Genomic DNA, 23,325 nt, shown 5'->3' with positions numbered 1-23,325 from the left:
CTTACAAAAGAGCCCTTGTGCCCTCCCTGGGCTCCGTTGTCCAGACAATCCTATAGCTACCACCAATGCTTTGCCAACCATGCCTTGAAATTCTAGCACATCCTTCTAGGGAGACCAATGAGGCCAAGAACCTAAATCCTTTCTTCTTTAGAAAACCCAGCTGTACTTCATAGTCCAAGTATATTGACAGCTTATTCACCTAAACTTGCTATTAATGGACATAAAGCTGCATCCCACAATGGGACGGAGTCTCACCATCTTCTAGCTTTAGAATTTTGTGCTTCTTCTCTTGTTCAAATAATACATTTTTAATATGTAGTCAATAAATTATTTTGACTATGTGCAAGTATTTCACTACAGATGAAGCTCATGGCAATGTTGATACAATAGAAAAAAAAAAAACAGGTACACCAAAATGCCCAGTAATATGTTACTGATTAAATAAATTCATTATATAGAATATCCTATATATACAATGAAATAATTTATAAGACATTAAAGACGAATATATAGAAAAGCTACACTTATTGACTTGGAAAGATATTCATAATACATTGAATAGAAAAAAAAATTTTTTTTTTTTGAAAGCAAGTGATAAAACAGTAAGGAACAAAAGGTCACATTTTTTAAAAGAAAATCTTTCTATGTGCATCAATATCTTGAAGACATAGTCTCTGAGTGGTAAGAAAGAATTTCAGTGTGCTTCTTTTTGATGAATCATATTTTAAAGTTTGTCTACACTGAGCATATTAGTTGTATAACAAAAGTTGTAAAAAAAATAAAGTTTTCTTTTGACTAAAGAAATACTGTATGTCCATTTAGCAAGTGAAAAAAATATGTATTGAGAAAAAGTACCATCCCATAAATCCAAGCTTCAAAGCTTCACATTTAGCCAAAGGTAAGCGGTGGTTATTCAGAACATGGGTCAAGACAGAAAATCTTAATACCAGCCAGCCCAGAGGATGTCACCACAAGGTGACCCTTGAGAACATAATTTATTTTTTGAAGGTTGTCTTTCAACACCAGACATTTCCCCGAGAATATGGAGAAGCTGTTCCCAGAATCTACCCCTGGAAACTTAGTCTCGAAGGCCCAAGACCCACATTTGGTTCTTTTCTCTCAGCAACAATGCTTCAAACTTCTTTATTTATTTATTTTTGGTCTAACAAGGTCCCCGCCAAAGCCAGGAGGGGGAACTCTTCACAAGCCACTTTTATGGAAATGAGTTGCTGAGTTCTTTACCACTTGATAAGAAAAAAAAAAAAAAAAATTTTTTTTTTTTCTTATAGCTAAAGGCGGACTTCCCTACTCTGATATAGGGAATCACTTTTTTTTTTTTTTCTTCACGTTTTTTATAGCTGAAGGAGGACTTCCCTACTGATTTAGGGAATCACTTCTCAAACTGGAATGTGCATATGAATTGCCTGGGAATCATGTTAAAATGCAGATTCTGATTTAGTATGTCTAAGGTGGGGCTCGAGATTCTGAATTCCTAACCAGCTCCCAGGCAATGCCAATGCTGTTGGTCCGGGGACCACACTTTGAGTAGCACGATCCTATCTACCATCTTTGATAGAAAAACTGGGTTCAGTCCAGGGATACTGAGCTTAAATGACACAAGGGGCCAAATCCCACCATCCAGGAGGGCAGAAATGGGCTTACTTTTGGAAAACCTTAACCTTCCCAGGCCACTAGTGATCAATTAACTATGACTCAAATGGAACTCTAAAGGACCTCAATGATTTAATGCCAAGATTATCAGAGAGACTGTACCCCCAACACCTTGGCTGCCTTAGAGGAACTCTTTGTAGAACCAGAATTACTGCTGGGTGCCTGAAAAAAGTATGCAGCACCAATGATTCCGTTCAGAAACAGGACACTAATAACACTAATAAATCAACCAGCAAACAGTAATTATCAATTGTCTTCCATGAAAACTGACACTAGAAGAAAGATGTGAGGGTCAAAGGCAAAGGTGGGGAGGCCACACCGAAGGTGAATCAGAGAAGGATGGGTAGGAGCAGGGAATGGATAACTGCAACAACAAAGATGGAGAAAGCGGAGGACAAAAAAAATGGTAAGAGATGAGCCCAAGGCACACTGCTGCAGCTGGAAACCCGCCCTGGAGGACCCTGAACAATGGCAGCAGGCGTTGTGCTTATACCCGCTCCGCCCCCTCCACATCCCCCACTCCCTGGACCTGAGGGGGTGTTAATGAGGCGGGGTTGCGAGGCCAACTCCATTTTTCATCTCTGACACTCAGATGGGCAGTCCTCAGCCCAGGACCCCAGCCAGTCAATCAGACACCAGCTCCGATGCATATCAACACCTTTCCATCCTCAATCAGCAAGGGAGGCAGGTGCTGGGGATCTGGTCATGGTCAGTTGGACAATCTGATAAAGCCTTCCTGGGGTCGCTGTGGCTCGAGAACAGACGCAGTATAATTAGACCAGGCTGAGGGACTGTCAGGCAACCCAGGCGGAAATAACAGGGCCTTTTTTTCCCTATCAAAGGGAAACCCAACAACGATGGCCAGCAGGGAGGGGGCGCTGGTTGTACAAGTGGATGGTGGGGGAGGGGAGGCTTCCTGGAGGCTGGCTGGTGACTCTGGCAGGACTGCACAGCTCATTATGTGAGCCCCCGAGCTTGGCTGGTGCTATCGATCACTATCAGGGGTCCCTGGAGATTTATAATTATGCAGCAGGGCTGGGTGCATGCTTTGCTCAGGCGGTAACCAGAGGAACATGGCAACACATACTTGCCATTGCAAAAACAGGATGGTCTTTTTTTCCCCTTTAATTATCTTGCAGGGCTCTTACCCATGACGGCGCAGAAATGGACAGTAACAATAAAAAGACCACCAAAGGTTTATAATTGACAAGCCATTTCACACATTATTCCAAGGAAAGTAGATGAGGGTTGATGGTTGAGTAGCATCACAGGTAATTCAGGGGCTCACCACCCTACTCTTTGGTCCTGCCACACCCACCCTGTCACAGGTACACACTGCTAGATTCACCCAGGGATTCCACCCTTTTCAAAAGCTGGGCAGATCTTGACCACACCCTCTCCCAGTACAGGGGCTCTATTCATATCTCAATTGGCTGTTGGCCTCTCTGCCATTCAGGAACATGGACCCTCTCTGCCATTCAGGAACAGGGACCCACTTCCTTGGTCCTTCTACTGCAACTGTTTTTTCTTCTACTAAGCTAAAAGTTTAAAAGTTGCCCCCACGCAGCTTGTATTTGTAACTGGGACGGACTGGATCCCGATGGGCAGCTTCTGTCCAAGGCCCATGCCCACTTTGGAGGAGGAGCCAGCCTTTTGGCACATCCCCCAAATAAATTAAACTCCACAGTACTAAAGGGAAAAAAACAATGAAGATTTAGATGCACAAATATAGAAGAAAACTTTATATGATCCCCCTTTAAATACCTATGTTCCTTCCCTGCATCCCCTTCCAGGACCCACATCTACATCTTCTATCTACTCTTATTTCTGGCTCTCACCATCCACCAACAACCATTTCCATGCTTCTTCTTCCCTTCTGCTCACCCCCAGCAAAACAAAAGCCTTTCAACTATTATTCTCAGCAAGTCCTCTTGGAGCCTTAAAAACATATTCAAAGGGCATCATACTGAGTGAAAGAAGCCAGTCTCAAAAGGTTCCATATGGTATAATTCCACTTAAAGGACATTCTCTGCAGACAGTTCTATCGTGATGAAGAACAGATCAGCGGTTGCCAGGGATTAGGGGAGGACAAGGGTAGAAAGGATAGTAGTGGGGGGCATTTTGGGGTGATGGAACTTTTCCATATCCTGATTATGGCTGTAGTTATAAAAATGTATATACACGTGTCGAAATTCATAGAACTGTGCACCTCCCAACAGTCAATTTTATCATATAATAACAAAAAATATATACATATGCACCAACAGATCTCCACTTGAGTTGGGGGTAGGGAAATTATGCAACTATGAATGATCAATTGATCCTAGTCATTGAATGGAGTCACTTCTTCAGAAAAATTGGGACAGAATCCCAAGTCTATGAAAATTCTTACAATTCTTCAAAATTTTTTTCTGTACAACAAATATAGTGTCTCTGCCCAAGCTAGGGCCACCACACACATTACTCAGCTTTGGAGACCCCTTTCTATCATATGCAATGGGAATAGTGCCTACAATGCGCACAGCAGGACAGTCCTGCACCCCCCACCCCCCCACTCCAACTTAGTAATGGCTGCCTCCTGCAATTAAGAGGAACACTCTCGGGTCTACCATGAAAGCCTCTGGTAACCTCCCTGACCAGTCTCAGCCACTCCCTTCCTCTTTCGCACGATGGCCTTCTTTCCTTTCCTCAAATACACTGTTTGCTCCAATCTCCACACCCTGCACCAGCTGTTCCCTCACCTGTAATGCTCCTTCCCATATCCTTAACAACTCCTCTGTTCACTCAGATCTCGGGCCACCTCCTCGGACAGGTCTTTCCTGAGTCCTCTGTGCATGGGAGCTCAACCCCCTCCCTCAGTCCCTGTTTCCTTTTTTTCTCTCCTTCCCCCTCTTATGGACCATTTCACCATTGCTTATCTGTCCTCTCTCCCAAAAGAATGAAAGCATGTGTGCTCCACAGTCCCAGGGCCCTCGGCCATCTCACTCACCATGGTATCTATATCACTCAGAGGTGCTCAGAAAGCAAGAAGAAACCACAAAGAAGTCAAAGCTTGAATTAAATGGGGAGATGGGGGTAGCACGTGGGAGGGACAGAATCCCAAATCTATGAAAACTCTTGCCATTTTCTAAAAGTTTTATACCCAAATATTTCCACTCATTTCTCCTACATTTTACACCCACTCCTCATTTATCGGAGCCCTGGTGGAACAGTGGTTAAGAGCTCTGCTGCTAACCAAAAGGTCACCAGTTCGAATCCACCAGCCGCTCCTTGGAAACCCTATGAGGCAGTTCTACTCTGTCCAACAGTGTCACTATGAGTCAGAATCAACTCAACGGCAAAGGCCTCACTTAGCAACACAGTTAGGTTCCAAGGACCAGATTATTATGTGAAAATCAGAGTTATGCAAAGGTGGAGGATTTTGTTTTCTGTTTTCAGACCATCCATATGTCTGATTATTTTTTACTTAGAAAATATGATCATAGAAATAATAACAGCTAAGATTTACTGATGTACTCATCACTGTGACGAATTCAGTTATGGATTATTCCTCTGCGGAGAAGGAGGCTTGGAGGAGACAAAGGTGGATAAAACCAGGCTGTGTGACTAGGGGGCCCATTGGTTTAACCATATCCCCTTCCTCCTATAATTGGTCAGAGCTTCCCTCCTGGAGCCACCATCAGGACTTTACTCCCACTCCTGCAAACCTAGCGTTCATGGAGCCTGCTCTGCCATCCCGGCGTGGTCAGTCACCGAGGCTTGAGGCTTCCTGCGAGGGTGCTGGGAGCCTGGCCGTACACTGGCCCCACTGAGGTGGAGGCCTCAGCCCAGTTCAGCTCACTTTGAAATGTCATTAATTTGCTCGCATTTCTTCCAAACACCTTCTTCCATGCCTCTTTCTTTTTTTTCCTTCCAACAGCATTTTTGAGTTGCAGGCCCCCCCAGGCTGCATAAGAGCTGGGAATCCAGGACAGGTGCCTGCTGGCTTGGCATTGCCTTTGTGTCTGCCCGGAGGCCATGGCCACGAATGCAGCGCCCCCACTGGCAGGAGGGATCAGAAGGTGTGAGGCAGCAAGGCCCAGCTTCTCGGAGGCCGCCTGGAGACCCTCCTCAAGGGAGAGGATGCTCCGTAGCCCAGAGACTCTACTCAAGGGAGGGGATGCTCTGTAGCCATTGCCACCATGCCCAATGCCTCGTCAATGCAAAAATAGTCAGATTGTAGATTTTTTACTATTGTTGTAAATATGAAATGTCAGATATTGAGACAGTCAATAAATTAGTAGGTGTATTAAAAAAATTTTTTTTTTTAATTATTAAAATTTTCAAACATGCAGCAAAGTTGAAAGCATTTAACGATAAACACCTGCATACCTACCATCTAGACCAGAATCTATCATTTACTTTACGTGGAGCCATGGTGGCACAGTGGTTAAGAGCTATGGCTGCTAACCAAAAGGTCGGCAGTTCAAATCCACCAGCTGCTCCTTGGAAACCCTATGGGGCAGTTCTACTCTGTCCTACAGGGTTGCTATGAGTCAGAATCAACTCGACAGCAATGGATTTGGGTTTTTTTTGGGGGGGGGGGGTACATGTATTATCGCACATTTATCCATCAGACTTTGTCTCATCTCATTTTTATTCAAGCATCTAAAAATACCCCATTACGTAAACCAAGAAAAGGAACCAAGATGAAGACACTTTTCAGAGCTGTCCTAACTGCAGGCATAATACAAGATTTCCAGTAGCTGGGTCTCCCAGAAGCTATGCAAACCTTCAGGTTTTCTGTGCACTTTGAATCAGGCCTGAAAGAATTGTAACACAGGAGAGATCCCATTAGATGCATTGCTTTTCCACTGCCTCATTAGTCTTCTCAGTCATGTTTTCATTCCAGAGTGAGGGTGAGGGTGGGAGGGGGTGGTTAGGGAGCTCACAGGGGGATGACAATAAAGGACGACCCTCAGCCATGTTTCCAAGGCCACTTCCCTACAAGCCAGGTTTCTGTGTTGCTGCAGAAATCACTCCCCAATGCACAAGGAAGGTGGAGGGGTTGTAACAAAATACACATGAAATGCTCTGCTTTATCGCCCTGATACAAAGCACAGCTTTCCTCTGGACACCCCTGCATCTGGTCATAACATCGGCAGTGACCTTCACAGTCCCTCTGGAGTTATTAATCACAGTCTCCCACCCCTACCTTTGCCTTCAAGTGGAGACCAGCAACATGGTCATTCTGACCGAGGTCACGTTCACTGAATGGAAACCTGCTTTTCCGATTCCGGCATTAGCGCCGTCTAGAAAACGGGCTCTGCCCTTAAGAAAAGTGGGTCAATAATATAAATCTCTGATCAGTCAAGTGGTGATGAAGATGACAAGAGCTAACCTAACTCTTGTACTTCAGGGTCTAGGAGGACCTGCTTGTCAATTTTCAAAGACCTGAGTCCTACGACAACTTATTCAGTTTCCCCCAACATTGGTTTCTTACTCCATCTTGGTCCTTGTTTATAGAAACTGATGAAAGGTAACGGATCCTTCTCCCCAGGAAAAAGAAAACGTACGTCAACACCAACTTCTGCAATTAATTTCAGAGGTTCACCATGGCACATCCACAAAGCTGACCATCAGCACCCCTATAGGACAGAGAAGAACTGCCTGCCCCACAGGGTTTCCAAGAAGCAGCTGGCTCCACAAAACGCCTAAGTACCAACAATTATGGCTGACGCTAAGGTAGTGCTCACTATGTGCTGGGTACTGTGTAAGGGCTTTACTTTCATTGTTTTATTTAATCTCACAACAACCCGTGAGCCCCTTGCTGTCGAGTCGATTTCGACTCATAGGACAGAGAAGAACTGCCCCATAGAGTTTCCAAGGAGTGCCCGGTGGATTCGAACTGCTGACCTTTTGGTGAGCAGCTGTAGCTCTTAACCACTACACCACCAGGGTTTCCTACAACAACCCAATGACCTATTATTCCCAATCTCAGGTCAGAAAACGAGGCTTAGAGAGGCAAGGCAATATGCCTGCTAAAGCCACACAATTTGTAAGCAGCAAAGTTGGAATCTACTCAGGCCTGACTCCAGCATCATTAGGACACACAATGTATTCTTGAGAAGATCCTGCAAAACAACTCTGCTCAGGTCACACCTTGAAGTTACCCTGACTCCCATTCAAAGGACTTCTTTAGGAGCTTAAAATCAATTGATAAGATAGCCCTTCCAGGCAGGCAGCTAGAGTGGGCCTTGGGCATGGTCAGGGAACACATGGCAAAAGACCTGAGCAAGCGAGGCCTTGGGGCAGATAACTAAAAACCTGAAAGATGGGGAGCCCGCTCCCAAAGCAAAGAATATCCCATAAAGCAGCAGCTCCATAGCAGATGTCATATCGTACCCATGCGCCCATCAGGCCAGATGTGTGTTGTTTGGCTTGCATTGCCTTTTTTTAATTTGAATAGCTTTAAGACAGGGCATACAGCTGCCTGCAGTCCCCACCATTCCTAATCGTCTTACCTCTAACAGCTTCCTTGAAACAAACGAACACAGACACATGGCCTAGTCCTGGAAGGCACTTGAGTGGGATTCCTAAATCTCAGCAAATCAAATGTATTAACCTGACAATCGAATTTTTATATTGGCCCTTAAATTGTTCCCTTACTACTTTGAGCTTTACAAACTCCACTTCTCCACCCCAACTGTCTCAGAATGTAGATTTCCATGTTTACACACCAACTGAGCTAAGACTTCCCTAAGCATACCAGTAAGAGTCAGCAAATAAGCAGGCGAACGTTAACTCACTCCATTTTGTTCTCCTAAGGGCAGGGGAAAAAATGTGAATAAAAATATCGGGGTATTAAATTTTTTACTATAAAATTTTTCAAACATCCACAAAGATAGAATTAAAAAATGATCCCAAATGGATTCATTATGCAAGTGGGTAAAAAATGCGTGGTCCTCTGCTTTAGCTTGTATTATTCCCTTGGTACGAAGAGTTCCAATATTTATGCAAGCTAACAGGTTTTTTAGAAAAACAGCAATAGGAAGAATCCATTTTGCTACAAAGAAAGCAGCACGTATAATATTGTCACACTTATGTTTTAAAGGTGCATGCTACACAGACTTACAAAGATGTTGTTGTTTTTGTTGTTGTTAGGTGCCATCGAGTCGGTTCTGACTCACAGCGACCCCACGCACAATGGAACGAAACACTGCCCGGTCCTGCACCATCCTTACAATCGTTGTTATGCTTGAGCTCCTTGTTGCAGCCACTGTGTCAATCCACCTCGTTGAGGGTCTTCCTCTTTTCCACTGACCCTGTACTCTCTCAAGCATGGTGTCCTTCTCCAGGGACTGATCCCTCCTGACAACATGTCCAAAGTCTCGGCATCCTCGCCTCTAAGGAACATTCTGGCCACACTTCTTCCAAGACAGATTTGCTCTTTCTTTTGGCAGTCCATGGTATATTCAATATTCTTCGCCAACACCACAATTCAAAGGCATCAACTCTTCCTCGGTCTTCCTTATTCATTGTCCAGCTTTCACATGCATATGATGTGATTGAAAATCCCACAGCTTGCGTCAGGTGCACCTTAGTCTTCAGGGTGACATCTTTGCTCTTCAACACTTTGAAGAGGTCCTTTACAGCAGATTTTCCCAATGCAATGCGTCTTTTGATTTCTTGACTGCTGCTTCCATGGCTGTTGATTGTGGATCCAAGTAAAATGAAATCCTTGACAACTTCAATCTTTTCTCCGTTTATCATGATGTTGCTCATTGGTCCACTTATGAGGATTTTTGTTTTCTTTATGTTGAGGTGCAAGCGATACTGAAGGCTGTGGTCTTTGATCTTCATTAGTAAGTGCTTCAAGTCCTCTTCACTTTCAGCAAGCAAGGTTGTGTCATCTGCACAACACAGGTTGTTAATGAGTCTTCCTCCAACCCTGATGACCCGTTCTTCATATAGTCCAGCTTCTCGGATTATTTGCTCAGCATACAGATTAAACAGGTATGGTGAAAGAATACAACCCCGACACACACCTTTCCTGACTTTAAACCAATCAGTATCCCCTTGTTCTGTCCAAACAACTGCCTCTTGATCTATGTAAAGGTTCCTCATGAGCACAATTAAGTGTTCTGGAATTCCCATTCTTCGCAATGTTATCCATAGTTTGTTATGATCCACACAGTCGAATGCCTTTGCATAGTCAATAAAACACAGGTAAACATCCTTCTGGTATTCTCTGCTTTCAGCCAGGATCCATCTGAAATCAGCAATGATATCTCTAGTTCCACGTCCTCTTCTGAAACCAGCCTGAATTTCTGGCAGTTCCCTGTCAATATACTGCTGCAGCCATTTTTTAATGATCTTCAGCAAAATTTTGGTTGCGTGTGATATTAATGATATTGTTCTATAATTTCCACATTTGGTTGGATCACCTTTCTTGGGAATAGGCATAAATATGGAGATCTTCCAGTCAGTTGGCCAGGAAGCTGTCTTCCATATTTCTTGGCATAGACGAATGAGCACCTCCAGCGCTGCATCTGTTTGTTGAAACATCTCAATTGATATTCTGTCAATTGCTGGAGCCTTGTTTTTCGCCAATGCCTTCAGAGCAGCTTGAACTTCTTCCTTCAGTATCATCGGTTCCTGAAGGATGAATACTGCTAAAGTTTGGGTCTATCTCTGGGGGTAGGATCATGGGATATATTTGCTCTCTCTGCATTGCTTAATTTTTTACAGTGACTATTAGACAAAAATCAGCACAGACATTTCCCCTTAAAAAAAAAAAAGTCAAGTTTAACAAGGTTCTAAGGCTATGACATGGGGTTATAAATTAACAGGAATTGCCTGGGTGAGGTGCTACTCTTTGCTTAGGGTAGCAGGCAAGAGAGGTTCCATCTGAGATTCCTGGGCTCCAGTGCTGGCCATTAATGCTATGCTTGTTTAAAAGAGAGAGACAGCAAAAGTCAGAGACCCCCAATCACACCTACACACCAGAACGCGGATCATTCTTAGTCACCTACAGTAACCAGGGTGCATAGCACATTGTTGAAATGAATGAAGCATTTTCTTAGCCTCCCCTGCCCCCCGCCCTTTTTTTTTTGTAAATTCAACATCTTAAATGGTGCGGAGATCCCAATATCCTATTCTAATCTTAGTTTTGGTACTATCTTGAACAATATTTCTAAATGTCCTATTTTCTATATTCAGAGGGGGCCTTGTAAATTCCTCACTTTTGTAAAAGTACTTAAAAAGTGTTCATACATATTTCCTTGTCTTGACTTTTTGCGTTTCTGAAATTGGAATAGAGTTTACAATCTATGTGTACATTACTCCAAAGTTAATTCTAAATCATTAACAAATACAGCACTTATCTAAATTTCGGAAGAAATGTTATCCTAGGTGCACAGTACCTGGAAATCTAGCGGCACTTGGGTTAACATTTTAAAATATTTTAATAGTAATTATAGGGTCACTATGAGTCGGAATTGACTCGATGGCACTGAGTTTTTTTTTTTTTGGTTATGTTAATGTACGTATGGATTGAATTATGTCCCCCCAAAATACACGCTGTAAATCCTAACCTCTAATGCCTGTGGTTATAATCCCATTTGGGAATGGGTTGTCTTTGTTATGTTAATGAGGCAGGATTAGTGTAGAATGTGTCTTAAATCAGTTTCTTTTGAGATATAAAAGAGATTAAACAAGCAAGCAAGAAAAGCAGAGATGGGGGAAGAGAGACACCAAACCACATGAAGATCTCCCAGGAGCAGAAGCTCAAAGAGACAAGGACCTACCTCCAGAGCCCACAGAAAGAAAAAGCCTTTCCCTAGAGCCAACACCCTGATTTCTAGCTTCTAGTCTCCTAAACTGTGAGAAAAAAGAAAGTTCTGTTTGTTAGAGCCATCCACTTGTGGTACGTCTGTTATGGCAGCACTAGGTAACTAAGACAACGTGTTAGGGAAAAAATAAAACAAACCCATCAAACCCATAATCTTATGGATAATATTACCCAGAACAAGGCTGAATCTTAAAAATTGGTTGATTTAAACACAAATATTAAGTAAAAGGTAGTCAAGTGGTATTTACATATGGACAAAATTATGAAAGTGACATACAGATCTTCAAAATTTAGAAAAACCTAAACCACAGCCTGTGTCTTTTCAGAAGTGGGATTGGATTTGGGTTCACTTTGTCTCAGTTGAGATCAATAATTTGCACTTTCAAGGTGGGAGTTACGGGTTACGGTGTGGCCAGGGAGCACAGAAGGCCAAACTTTCTCTTGCCAAGATTATAGCTAACTCTTCCCTGATCTCAGCCGTCAAGGCCAATCCAATAACCCCAGGAATATACTTGCTAAGCTTTAAAAGTGTGACTCTTCTCCGTAATAGGTGGTACTAGTAAAAAAAAAAAAAAAAATGTGGGTGTTTTAAGAAGCTCGTTAGCCACACAGGGCTATATATGAAAATCATCTTCGCCTCATTAAAGACAGGTGAAAATTTAGTGGTTCAAAGGACAAGTGACCTTCAAGAGAAACTTCAGAGGAAGAAACATCATGGAAGAAAGAAAAGTATGTGCCAGAGAGAGCAAAATAATTGTGACTTGAACACAGATGGGTGTCTCCGGAATTCCACGGCCAGGACTAACAGCTAAAATTACCAGCTTAAACTATTTCCCAAGTTCATTCTCTGAAGTGCTATAAACGGACACAGTTATAAAATTTTTTCCCAATAAAGTGTTTGCATTCTTCTTTCTAAGGCACAGGAGACTAACTCATTTAAGACCAACTGAGGAAAAATCGTGTTTTACAGCCACTGTGCAATCCCTGAAAATTTTCGTCTGCTGAGTGGAAATGGAGCGAGTGGCTCCCAGGCTTCTGCACATAGGAGAGAATGGGGTCTGTCATTAGTGTGCATACCAATGAGCTTCAGATCTAAGTCAATGCCACAGGGATCCCCAAGGAAACTGGCTAAGTGTTCATAACAGCCTGATAACTTTGGGGATTTAGAGAACAATAGTATCTTTTTTCTAATTGGATCAGAATCAGCTTTGATGTCTTCATCCCAAGCTGACCAGCTTCTGCTTCAGCCTGTCTCTCACACTGGGGCAAAGGGTCTCTAAACACATTCCCAGCCTGGAAGGAGGAGAGTTTGAGGCCCCTTTGTCTGCAGAACACTTGAATTGTAAGATCACAGAATAGGAAAGAGATGGCACCATACTCTCGGCGGTTGGGGATACAGGACAGAAAATGGTTCATCCAACTGATTTTGATGGTTTATTTTTAAAAATTATTTGTGTTATTATTTAACATAAATGAGTGGCTTTTGGTTGGAAAAGTCGTCTGAAAAGAAACTTACCTTGACTTGTAGGTAATTACAGGTTTTTTCTGTGCGCGTATATGTGTGTTTTAAGGTTTTTAAGAGTTGCTTACAAAAATGATACAAAGGGACCATTTAAATGCATTTAAATAAATGCACCAGGAATCTGAACTCAACTGATACACACACATCTGTGGAGTCGCTGTGGGTCGGAATCAACTTGATGGCAGTGAGTTTGGTTTTTTGGTTTTAAAGCATAGACCATTTAACGTATTTCCCACAAATAACACACCCGCATAAATAACACGTCCACACACATAACACATGGAAATGATGAAATTAAGCAAAGCATTTCTTGCATAGCATAGTTGGCAAAAACATATAACATGCATGTTATTTGTCGAGTCTCAAACCTAGCCTATGTAATTTCTAGATCTATTGAACTGGGGAGTCCCCGGGTGGTGCAAGCAGTTAATGCACTCGGCTGCTAACCAGAGGTACTTTGGAAGAAAGACCTGGGGATCTAATTCTGGAAAATCAGCCATTGAAAATCCTGCGGAGTACAGCACTACTCCGACACACAGGGGACTGCCAAGAGTCAGAATCAACTCGAACGCAACTTTTTGTTTTTCATTGAATAGGGAGGAGGAAGAAACAAATCCAAATAGATCTTTAACCCAATAAATATTTCATTCTACTTGAGACCTGGATCCAAAGTCCACTAGATCAGCACCAAGGCTGCATTCCTTCTGTTCATCCTATAGCCCCACTCCCTCCACAGTAATGAAGGGAGGAAAAGCCACAGGGCTGTATGAGAGGGCTGGGAATGATTTAGCAAAGACTCGCTTGGAAATTTCTAAAACAGCTGGAGAAAGCTAAATGTCTTGTGGCACAAAGATGATCTTTTTTACTTTGGAAATTAGTAAAATCCTGGCCTTACCCTGAAACCAGCCAGTGTATCAGGAGATTCTTTCAGTCATGGTCTGTTAAGGTGGTAGCCTGGCCTCTATTCTTGTCAGAAACCAGTCAATCACATTGTCTTTGCCCACTGGTTTGTTCATTCAATGAATATTTAAGGAATACTTCCTGCGTGCCAGGGCATTTGATGTAAACGAGACAGACAAATGCCCTGCCTTAAGAATCTTACATTCTAGTTGGGGGAAGATGGGGAGTAAATAAATACATGTCAGATCGTAGCTGTCGGCATGAAGAAAAACTAAGCAAGAGAAGGGGGTGGAGAGTGATGGGGGAGTGGAGCTCCCTCATGAGGAGGTGGCAGTGAAGCAGAGACTTGCATCAGGGGAAGGAGCCTGCCATGGGGCACCTGGGCCAAGAGTGATCCAGGTGAAGGTAACAGAGGATACAAAGCCCAGAGGGGTGGTGTCTTAGTTACCTAGTGCTGCTATAGCAAAAAACACAAGTGGGTGGTTTTAAAGAGAATTTTTTTTTTTTTTAACTTGAAAGGCCCCCCTCCCCTTTTTTAAAATTTTATTGTGTATAGGTAAAAGTTTACAGTAAAGAACAGAATTTTATGGTCTTACAGTTTTGAAGTTTAGAAATACAAATCAGGGTCTCAGCTGTGTTGATTCTTTCTGTGGGCCTTTCTCTTAGTTTTTGGTGATGGCCGGTGATCCTTGGCATTTGTTTGCTTCTTACAGATGTATCCTTCACTTGGCATCTGTCTTCCCCCATTTGTGTTGTCTCTATGCCTATTTGGCTCTTTTTATAAAACACCACTTGGAACTGATTAGGTTTAGGACCCAACCCACACTGGCATGACCTCATTAACGTAACAAAAGAAGATCTCTATTTCCAAACAGGGTCATATTTATAGGTACAGGCATTAGGGCTTCCATGTTTCTTTTTTGGGGGGGGCGGGGGAACACAATTCAATGGGTAACAGGTGGTAACAAACGAGTCTGTGAGGAAGAAGGGGGCCAGATCACAAAGGGCTAGTAGGTCACTGAAGGATCTTGGATTTTACTCTAAGTATGATGAGAGACTTTTGGCCCAGGGAGTGACATGGTGAGATTTACATTTTTAAAAACTTGCTCTGGTTGTAGGGTAGCAAGTGCAGGGGTGGGGAGACAGGTGAGGAGGATGCTGGTACTATCTAGGAGAGATGATCATAGCTTAGACTAGAGTAACAGCAGCAGAAACAAAGGACCCTTTGAAGGCAGAGCCGACAGGTGGCTGATGGACTGAATGTGAAATGACAGAAGAATCTATGAAAACTACCAGGTTTTTGGCAGAGTGACTAAAATGTGCCATTTACTGATATGGGAGCAATAGAAAGAAGCAGGGTCTGGGAGGGTGAAATCAGGTCCTCAATTTGAGGCATGTTCCATCTGACGGAGACATGAGGAGGCAAGAGGCAAGCCTGGAGTTCAGGAGAGCGGTCCAGGCTAGAGGTATAATGTGAGAGAGTCTCAGGACCAGGCGGGATCACCCAGGATTTAGCCTAGATGAAGAAGAGGCCTCAGGGCTGAGCACTGGAGAGGGCTACCTCTTAGCCCTCAGGAGGAAGAACTCCAAGAGGAGAAGCTTACCATAGGGGCTGAGAAGGAGAGGTCACTGAGGAAGGGCGAGAAGCAAGAGTATGGTGCCTCAGATGCCAAGTGAATGAAATTTTTCAAGAAGAAGCAAGTGTCCAGCAATGCCAAATGTTGCCAAGAAACTCTTAAAACATGCAGAAGGAAATTTGTATGTGGGTGAGATTTACATTTTTAAAAAAGGGAGAGAAATAGAGGGGGTAAGGTTAACGCAAGTATGGTAAAATGTTAACATTTGGGTATCTGGATGAAGGGTATGTGGGAACACTTTGTTTTACTCTTGTAACTTTCTCTACGTCTGAAATTATGTCAAAATAAAAGCTAAAAGAAAAAAAGAATGTTTCTGAGAGATCCAATAAGATGAGACCACTGAATCTGATGATACTGACACCTGATAACTTGACCTCGGGGATGAAGGCTTGATTGTTGGTGGGCCCAAGAGAGAAGGAGAGGTGAGAAAGAGAAAGTACTAACTATTGACAATGCTTTCCAAGAGCTTCACTATAAACTTGAACAAAGCAGTGGGAAGGGTCAGTGAGCATGGGATCAAGTGCGAATTGCTTTTTTAAGATGGTACTTATATAAGTTGGCATTATCTGTTTGCCGATGAGAATAATCCTGCAGAGAAAAGAAAACAGCAGGAGCGAAGATCTTAGATAGGTGACAAGTGGTGGCATCCTAACTTACTAGTGGAGGGTTGGCCACAAGTAGGAGGAGGAACAGATCATCCACTGCAGGGATGGCAGAATATATGGACATAGATGCAGGGAGGTCATTTGATTTGGGAAATATGAGGAAATTCCCTTTTGATTGCTTCTATTTTCTCAGTGATACAAAAAACAAGGTCATCAGTTAAATGTGAATGGGAAGAGTGGGGGTTTCAGGTTTCAGAGGAAAGAGGATATTGAAAGTGGGACAATAAGAGAGGGAACTAACTATGGAACCCAGTAGGATTTCCAGAAAATGCAGAAGGCTCACTTGAGGTTTGGGGTCATAAATCTAAAGGCAGCCCAATCAGCATGGTTGTGTGCATGTTCTGTCCAGCCATGTTGAACTGTTTAGAAAGCACAGAGTATGATGGAGCTAGTACAGAGAGAGCAGAGTTGGGTTTAACTAAGGTTGGGGTTTTGTAGAAAGAGTAAGATGGAGGGAAAGGCAAGGCAGTGATTATAGCGATAGGCCATTAAATCTAAGGTGGGTAGGGAGAGAAGAGAAGAATGAGAGGAGTTCCATGGACAGTGGGGGTTAAGGGGTTGAAGGTCCCAATGGAGTGGGAGAACCAACCACCAGAGTGTTGGGACCAGGGGGAGTAAGCTGGAAAAACTGGTGGTGGTGGTCAGGAGAGATGGAGGCTTAAAAAGATGATTTCAGAAGCGATGCAACAATTGGTAAAGGACAAGGTCCAAGGTATGACCCTGAGAGCAGGTAGCTGAAGTCAGGTAAAGGGGAAGACCACGGGAAGTGAGGAGGCCAAGGAATAAGAGGCCAGTGTTCTCTGTAGATGTTGATGCTGCCAGAAATGAGGACGAGAATTACGGCGGAAAGAAAGGCAGTGAGGCAGCGGCCAGCGTCTTCAAGGGGGTTCAAAAATCTGCCAATCATTGCAATAAGGAGGGACAGCAGGTGGCTTAAGGAGCCCTGGTGGTTCAATGGTTAAACACTCAGGTGCTACCCAAAAGGTTGCCAGTTTGAACCCACCCAGTGGCTCTGCGGGAGAAAGGCCTGGCGACTTGCTCCCGTAAAGATTACAGCCTAGAAAACCCTATGGGAGCAGTTCTACTCTATCACATGGGGTCTCTATGAGTCAGAAATTGACTCAATGGTACCTGACAGCAGCAGGTGGCTTAATCTGAAAGTAGCATGCTTCAAAGGAATTGCCTTTATTCTTCTTAAGATAAGGAGAGAGGAAATGACCTGGAAGTGGCAACAAGGAGGAAACAAGAGTCCTGACCCACATGTAGGACCTGTGGCACACAAGGTGTCAGTTCCAGCAATTTGGGGAAAGGAATGTTTATTTAAAAGAGACCCAAACCAAGTGCCGTCGATTCAATTCCGACTCATAAGAGAGAGAGAGAAAAAAAAAGGTTGGACTTTTGAACAACTCTGAATTACTCAAAGACCTACAAAAATTTACCACCATATCCTCTTTATGGGTTTTAAGAATACTTTCAATAAGCTAGCCTTTTTATTCATATATACAATTTAGCCAGAAAAGGCCTTACCATGCAATGGAGATACCTTTTAAATGTACTTTGCTAAGGAAAACAGATTTAGACTTGGCACTTTATATATTCATTTCATACCCCTACTTCTTAGCTTCGTACCTGGCACATAGTAGGTGCTCCATGAATTTAGGAATGATTTTGTTTTTCCTGAAAGCTCCCTTGCCTCTCTTTAGCCCTTTTACCTTAGACTTGCTCTCTCTCCAGCCTTTTCTACTACATATTATTAAAGCGGTTAATTTAAAGAATGCCAACCAAATTCTGGTTAACTGTTTTCTAATGTACTCTGGAGTAGAATTTCTTAAAATGAAAACATACCAGACTGGAACATTTTTCAAGCTGCGTGTAAACAATTTACCCAATTTTTGCCTTTTCGCTCAGGCTCAGAGAGGCTAAATGGCTTGCCCAAGATCATACATGGTAAGTAAGAAAGGGAACCAGAACCCAGGACACCTGGCTACCAACTACTCCCATGTAACCCCCAAAATATATGTCCATATTTCATTGCAACATGACTGACCAGACTCAACCACTGATGACACACCCTTAGCGTAAAACTCAGGCCTTTATTTCTCCCTTTAAAGTGCAGATTATAGGAAGAAACTTGAAAAAAAAAAAACCTCATTTCTTCTTTTAAACCAATTGCTTATGGAAAGCCCAGAAAGTAAGATGGCTTACTTTCTGGGCTTCCCATAAAAAAAAACGAAGACAATCTTTGGCTTGGGTATACGAAAGCAAAACAGTTTACTATTTCCTTTGTACAACTGGGCTTGAAAAAATGGGTGTTTAATAAAAATTTCTCTTCTAATTTCATTCTTGGTACTTCCTCACTCTCTTTCAAATTCCGGCCTTTGAACAGTTTGAATGATTGAAGATGCAGCTTTAAGGTTTCATAGGAGCTTTTCAGGGACGTATGCATTAATTCTCTGCTCCATGCGATGCGGAAAACATTCAGTAAAATTGTCTGAAGTTAAAATATGTACTTAATTCCCACTACAGGGGATGAATCTTTTTAGCAGATGCTTTTCTGGAATGGCTGGTGACTGTAAAATAGGAAGAACTAAAATAATCAAATTAAAAGTAGGTAAAGAGGGTGGATTGGGCAGGGATCTGAACCGGGAGGCAGGAATGGCATTATCAATTAAATTTCCAGACTGCTGCATATGAAAAATAAGCTGTCTTCAGATCGTTTCTAGGACACGGCTATGCAAGCCGGTCATGGACCAGAGAAAATGAACCCAAATTGATGTAAAAAAAATCATAATCATTTAAGCAAGACATTCCTCTGATGTTTAAGCCAAGATCTCCAAGGGTATTGAGTTTCCTTATTTGGAAGGACTGTGTGTTTGGAAGTCACGGCAGTATACTCCTCATAAAAAACAATGGAGGTGGTTGTTCGCAAAGCCAAAGGAGGCTGGAGGCTGCAGGAGATGGCAGGGCCTGCCCCTCTTGATGGGACATTTTAGGCCAGCAAATGAACCCTGAAGTCTTCAGGTAACTGGGTCTTTTCATTTGTAACTGGCTTTTCTTTTCCCAGGCTCAAACTGTCAGCAATATACCTTGGGCCCTTGTGCCCAGGGCATTTGGAGTTTGCTCATCTGGGGCTCCAATTCTGTATTGCTTTTGCATTGGAAAATAAGAGGACCACAAAACCAAGAGAAGTGAGTGACCTGGGAGACAGTAGAATATAGAAGCTCCGAAGTCAGGTTGGCATCATGGCCCCACCAATAACTAGCTCTAAGAACTGGGGTAAACTATATCACCTCTCTGTGCTTCAGTTTTGTCTCTGTAAAACGGGAACAATATTACTACCTACTGCTGGGAAGATTAAATGAGACAAGAATAAAGTGGCTAGCACAGTGCCTGGCACATAGAGCTCTGTTTCCTATTCATGAAGAGATGAAGGAGACGGGTGGGAATGCCTTCAAAGTAAGGAAGGAGTTCATTTTACGGCTCTTAGAAACGTGTGTTTTTTGTTGCTGCTGTTGGTTTTTTTTTGGGGGGGGGGATCAAAGATTCTGTAGAAGAATCCTGATCAAAAGGGGGAAAATGCAGGGAAAAAAATAATAAATTCTCATGGAATCCAGATTTTCTAGAGACATGGAGGCTGGTGAACCCCCAAAACTACTGCCCTGAGATAATCTTTAAACCTTAAACCAAAAATAGCCCAAGTATTCAGAAAACCAAGCAATAGTTTAGCTTAACTAGTAAAGAATGCCTGCCTTGAGCATTAAGGACTTTTAAGATCTATCTATATGGGATTAAATTGACAAAAGCATCTTGAAAGATTAGACAGGAACCTTAGGGGCACTGAGTTTATGCTAATGGGGAGGAGCAGCTCAGAGAAAGAAGGTGAGAAATGTTGCACAACTTGAAGAATGTAATCAATATCACTGAATTGTACACGTAGGAACTGATGAGTTGGTGCTATGTTTTTCTCTGTATATTCTCAACAACAAAATAAAATATATTGTTTTCTTATAGAGAAGCTATTTTACAGCCTGCTGCATCTAACCGCCATGCTGGCTCAGCAGGAATACTGCTACATTAAGAATCATGTCACACCCTGGTTTCACAAGTTGTGGAAACCCAAATCAGGCTGCATTCAGCTTTAGGTAGTAGAAGACGTACTGAAGGCCTTTCACTTTCCAAAGCCATGATCAGAATGAAATGTTCTCTCATCAGGCATTGCACATTTTAGAATTCAATTATAAAACCCTACCATTTAACTTGTTAGGCTGGCTGCTCGACCCCAGAAAGAGTGACAAAAGACAATCTTTATGGCCAGGCTGCAAGTTCCAGTGCTATAAATCACTGGTTATCGGATGGAGTAAGAACTCATTAATATAAACGAGGAGTCTGAAAGGAACCTATTTGCATGCTATTCATTTGTTTGACGATCTACAGCATGGCAAGAGCTAAAATAGTCAGGCTGGACAACATTACATTTTGCACAGAAGACTAATCTGGTCCCATTAATTTTTGTCTTGGGCTTGCCAAGTATAATTGGGCATACTCAGAGCTCATACATCTCTTCATAGCTTTTTCATCCTCTCTTGCTTTAAAATAAGAAAATTGGGGGTAGGGGATGAGCGCAAAGTCTTGGCACTCAATAAAGATAACCAACGAGAAGGGGTTTAAGTTGGAGCAATTTGTTAAGGACAGTAAAAGCTCTATCCTTCTGTTTTCTTCCTTTGTTCTGCCCTTTTTGTTTGTTTGTTTCTCATGAGATGAATGTGAATCATAAATTCTTTTCCACTTGGGTTAACTTTATTTATACATCCATCCATCCAATTTCTTGGGGAGGAGAGGAACCATTTTATCCCAGTCAGTAAATATGATTGTCTTCCATCTTTGCCATTAATGAGGCAGCATATGGGAAAGAGAGGATGAAGAAGCTTTATCAACATCTTTCTGCCAATTTCTTTCTGCCAATTGCAAGGCATTTCTGTTGCTGGCTAGCCTTCCAGCTCCCAAAGTTGTTACAGAAAATGGACTCACAGCCTTCAAGACCTCTGACAGCATCTTGGCTCAGCTGGGTCACTTGTGGTTAAGAAGGACATCAGAGAAGAGGGAGCTTTCCTGAACATACTTCCTCTTCCTTTCCTTTGGCTATCACTGTTCAAAGGGCACCCACCCCAGTCTTGCCATCGAATGAATTGGAGAAAAAAAATTTTTGAGTTTTCAGATATTGGGATTGCAGGTAAGGGACCGTGGACCTGACCTGGATTTTCTAAATGGTCACTGACTACATCAAAAAAAAAAAATTTTTTTTTTAAATATCAGTGAATATGTACTTTTCCTGCCCATCCAAAAGCTAGCATAAGCAATGAGCTTAGGTGCGGTAGAGCAATCATAGCCATCAGCAAAACATGAAGTCCTAGCTTCAAAGGTAAAAGGAAGAGAAGAGGGAAAAGCTGTTCAGTTTTGCTAGACAATTGAACACATCATTTCAGCATCAGCCTTGCCTGCGGTCTAGAGAGGGATCCATCTCTGAGTATTCAAGCTCTTCAGTTTCACCCCACTGCAGGGCATTCCACATTATAAAATGTTTAACCACAATAAAGGCTCCGGGCACAAAATTGGGCAAATAATAGAAACCATAAAGAAGAAAACAAAAATCACTTGTTTCCACCCTGAGACAATCACTATTAACATTTTGGTCTATTTCCACACAACTACATATGTATATTTTTACACAATTGAACCACACCATATACACAGTTTCGTGTCTTCACTCTCTTCCCCACCTCCACTCAGTATTTGGTAAGAATTTTCCTGTATTATTCAATTTTCTCCAAATACTTAACCTTTAACGGGCTGCATAAATTTCACCACATCCAAGTACTATGATTTATTTAACCATTCCCAAGTGATGCATAGATAGCTGCAATTTTAATCTTCCCTTGCCTTATTTGGAGCCCTGGTGGCACAGTGGTTAAGAGCTCAGCTGCTAACCAAAAGGTTGGCAGTTCAAATCCACCAACCACTCCTTGGAAACCCTATAGGGCAGTTCTAATCTGAATCAGAATCAACTCGTTAGCATGGATTTTTTTGTTTGTTTGTTTTCACCTTATTTACTGTAATTAAACTCTTCCTTTCTTTATCTAAAACCTATGAATGGATAGATTCGAATCCATCAAGGAATACTCTACTCAGGAAACTTGAAAACAGGTATTCTTGCTATGAAAATCTCTGGCATGAGAAGGCTCACTGGTCCCCAAGCCATGGAACAGCTCAAGCCACAAGATGGGCAGGGAAATACACATTCAATGATTGCCAAAAGGTTGCAAAGGCCTGAAATCACAGGTTGGTCTAGACCTACCTCCCTTGTAAACAGCTTCTGTGTGGTCAGTGGGGCTGTGGCCCTTCAATGATTCAGTGTGTGTGGCCTTGAAAACAAGGTATTCCCTGGGATCTGCTGATGCTGAGGAGCCTCAAGCCCTCAGAAACACCACCTCTTTACCCTTGTGAGGGGTATTTAAACTTAGGTGACATATCCGGTCAAAAGGGGAGCTAGGGAATTCCTGGCAGAGACCCCCTGGGTTTTCTCAGTTTGGTTTATCACCCAGAAGGTGTCACGGATTTCCTAGTGGGGTCTGGGCTGCTCAGGGCTGTAGAGCTCTAAGGCTCCAGACTGTAAGGAGGATGGGACTCTTGCTTGGGTGGGATAGCATGGTTAAGATCAGCACCTGATAAGACACCTCCAACTCAATTTCCTGGCTCTGGCAGATTTATTCCTGATGGGTTTCATTCTCAACACTCCTATCCTTGGAGCCTTTAAAGTAAGGCAGAGATCACAGGATACTTCCTCAGGTGGAAACCAAATAGAGATGGTTATCATCTCCCACTCCCCACAGTCTGATTGGATTTACTGAATTTACGAAGATTGCAGTGGTCCCCTCACTTCGTTGGTCAAGAGGGATAGCCACAGGAAGGCACAGAAAGAGGTGTGAAGGTCACTTCTTGTGGTGAGCTCTTCCTTGGGAGCAGCACCCAGCCACAGTTCAGCCAATCATTAACCACCTGAGGCTGCCATTCTGAGCAGTCCCATTGTGGCTGCCATTTTGA

At 42.8% G+C, this 23,325-nt stretch overlaps 1 protein-coding gene across 2 annotated transcripts in view; it reads right to left on the bottom strand.

Annotated features, from left to right (window-relative positions):
* ABTB2 (ankyrin repeat and BTB domain containing 2) overlaps window positions 1-23,325 on the bottom strand; it is a 199,121-nt gene that overhangs the window by 124,973 nt on the left and 50,823 nt on the right. The gene's annotated exons all lie outside the window — the stretch shown is intronic.

The sequence above is a fragment of the Loxodonta africana genome, chromosome 7 (genome assembly GCF_030014295.1).
Source record: "Loxodonta africana isolate mLoxAfr1 chromosome 7, mLoxAfr1.hap2, whole genome shotgun sequence".
Lineage (NCBI taxonomy): Eukaryota > Metazoa > Chordata > Mammalia > Proboscidea > Elephantidae > Loxodonta > Loxodonta africana.
Note: the sequence above shows the minus strand (reverse complement) of the source record. Positions and strands in the feature narration are given on the sequence as shown.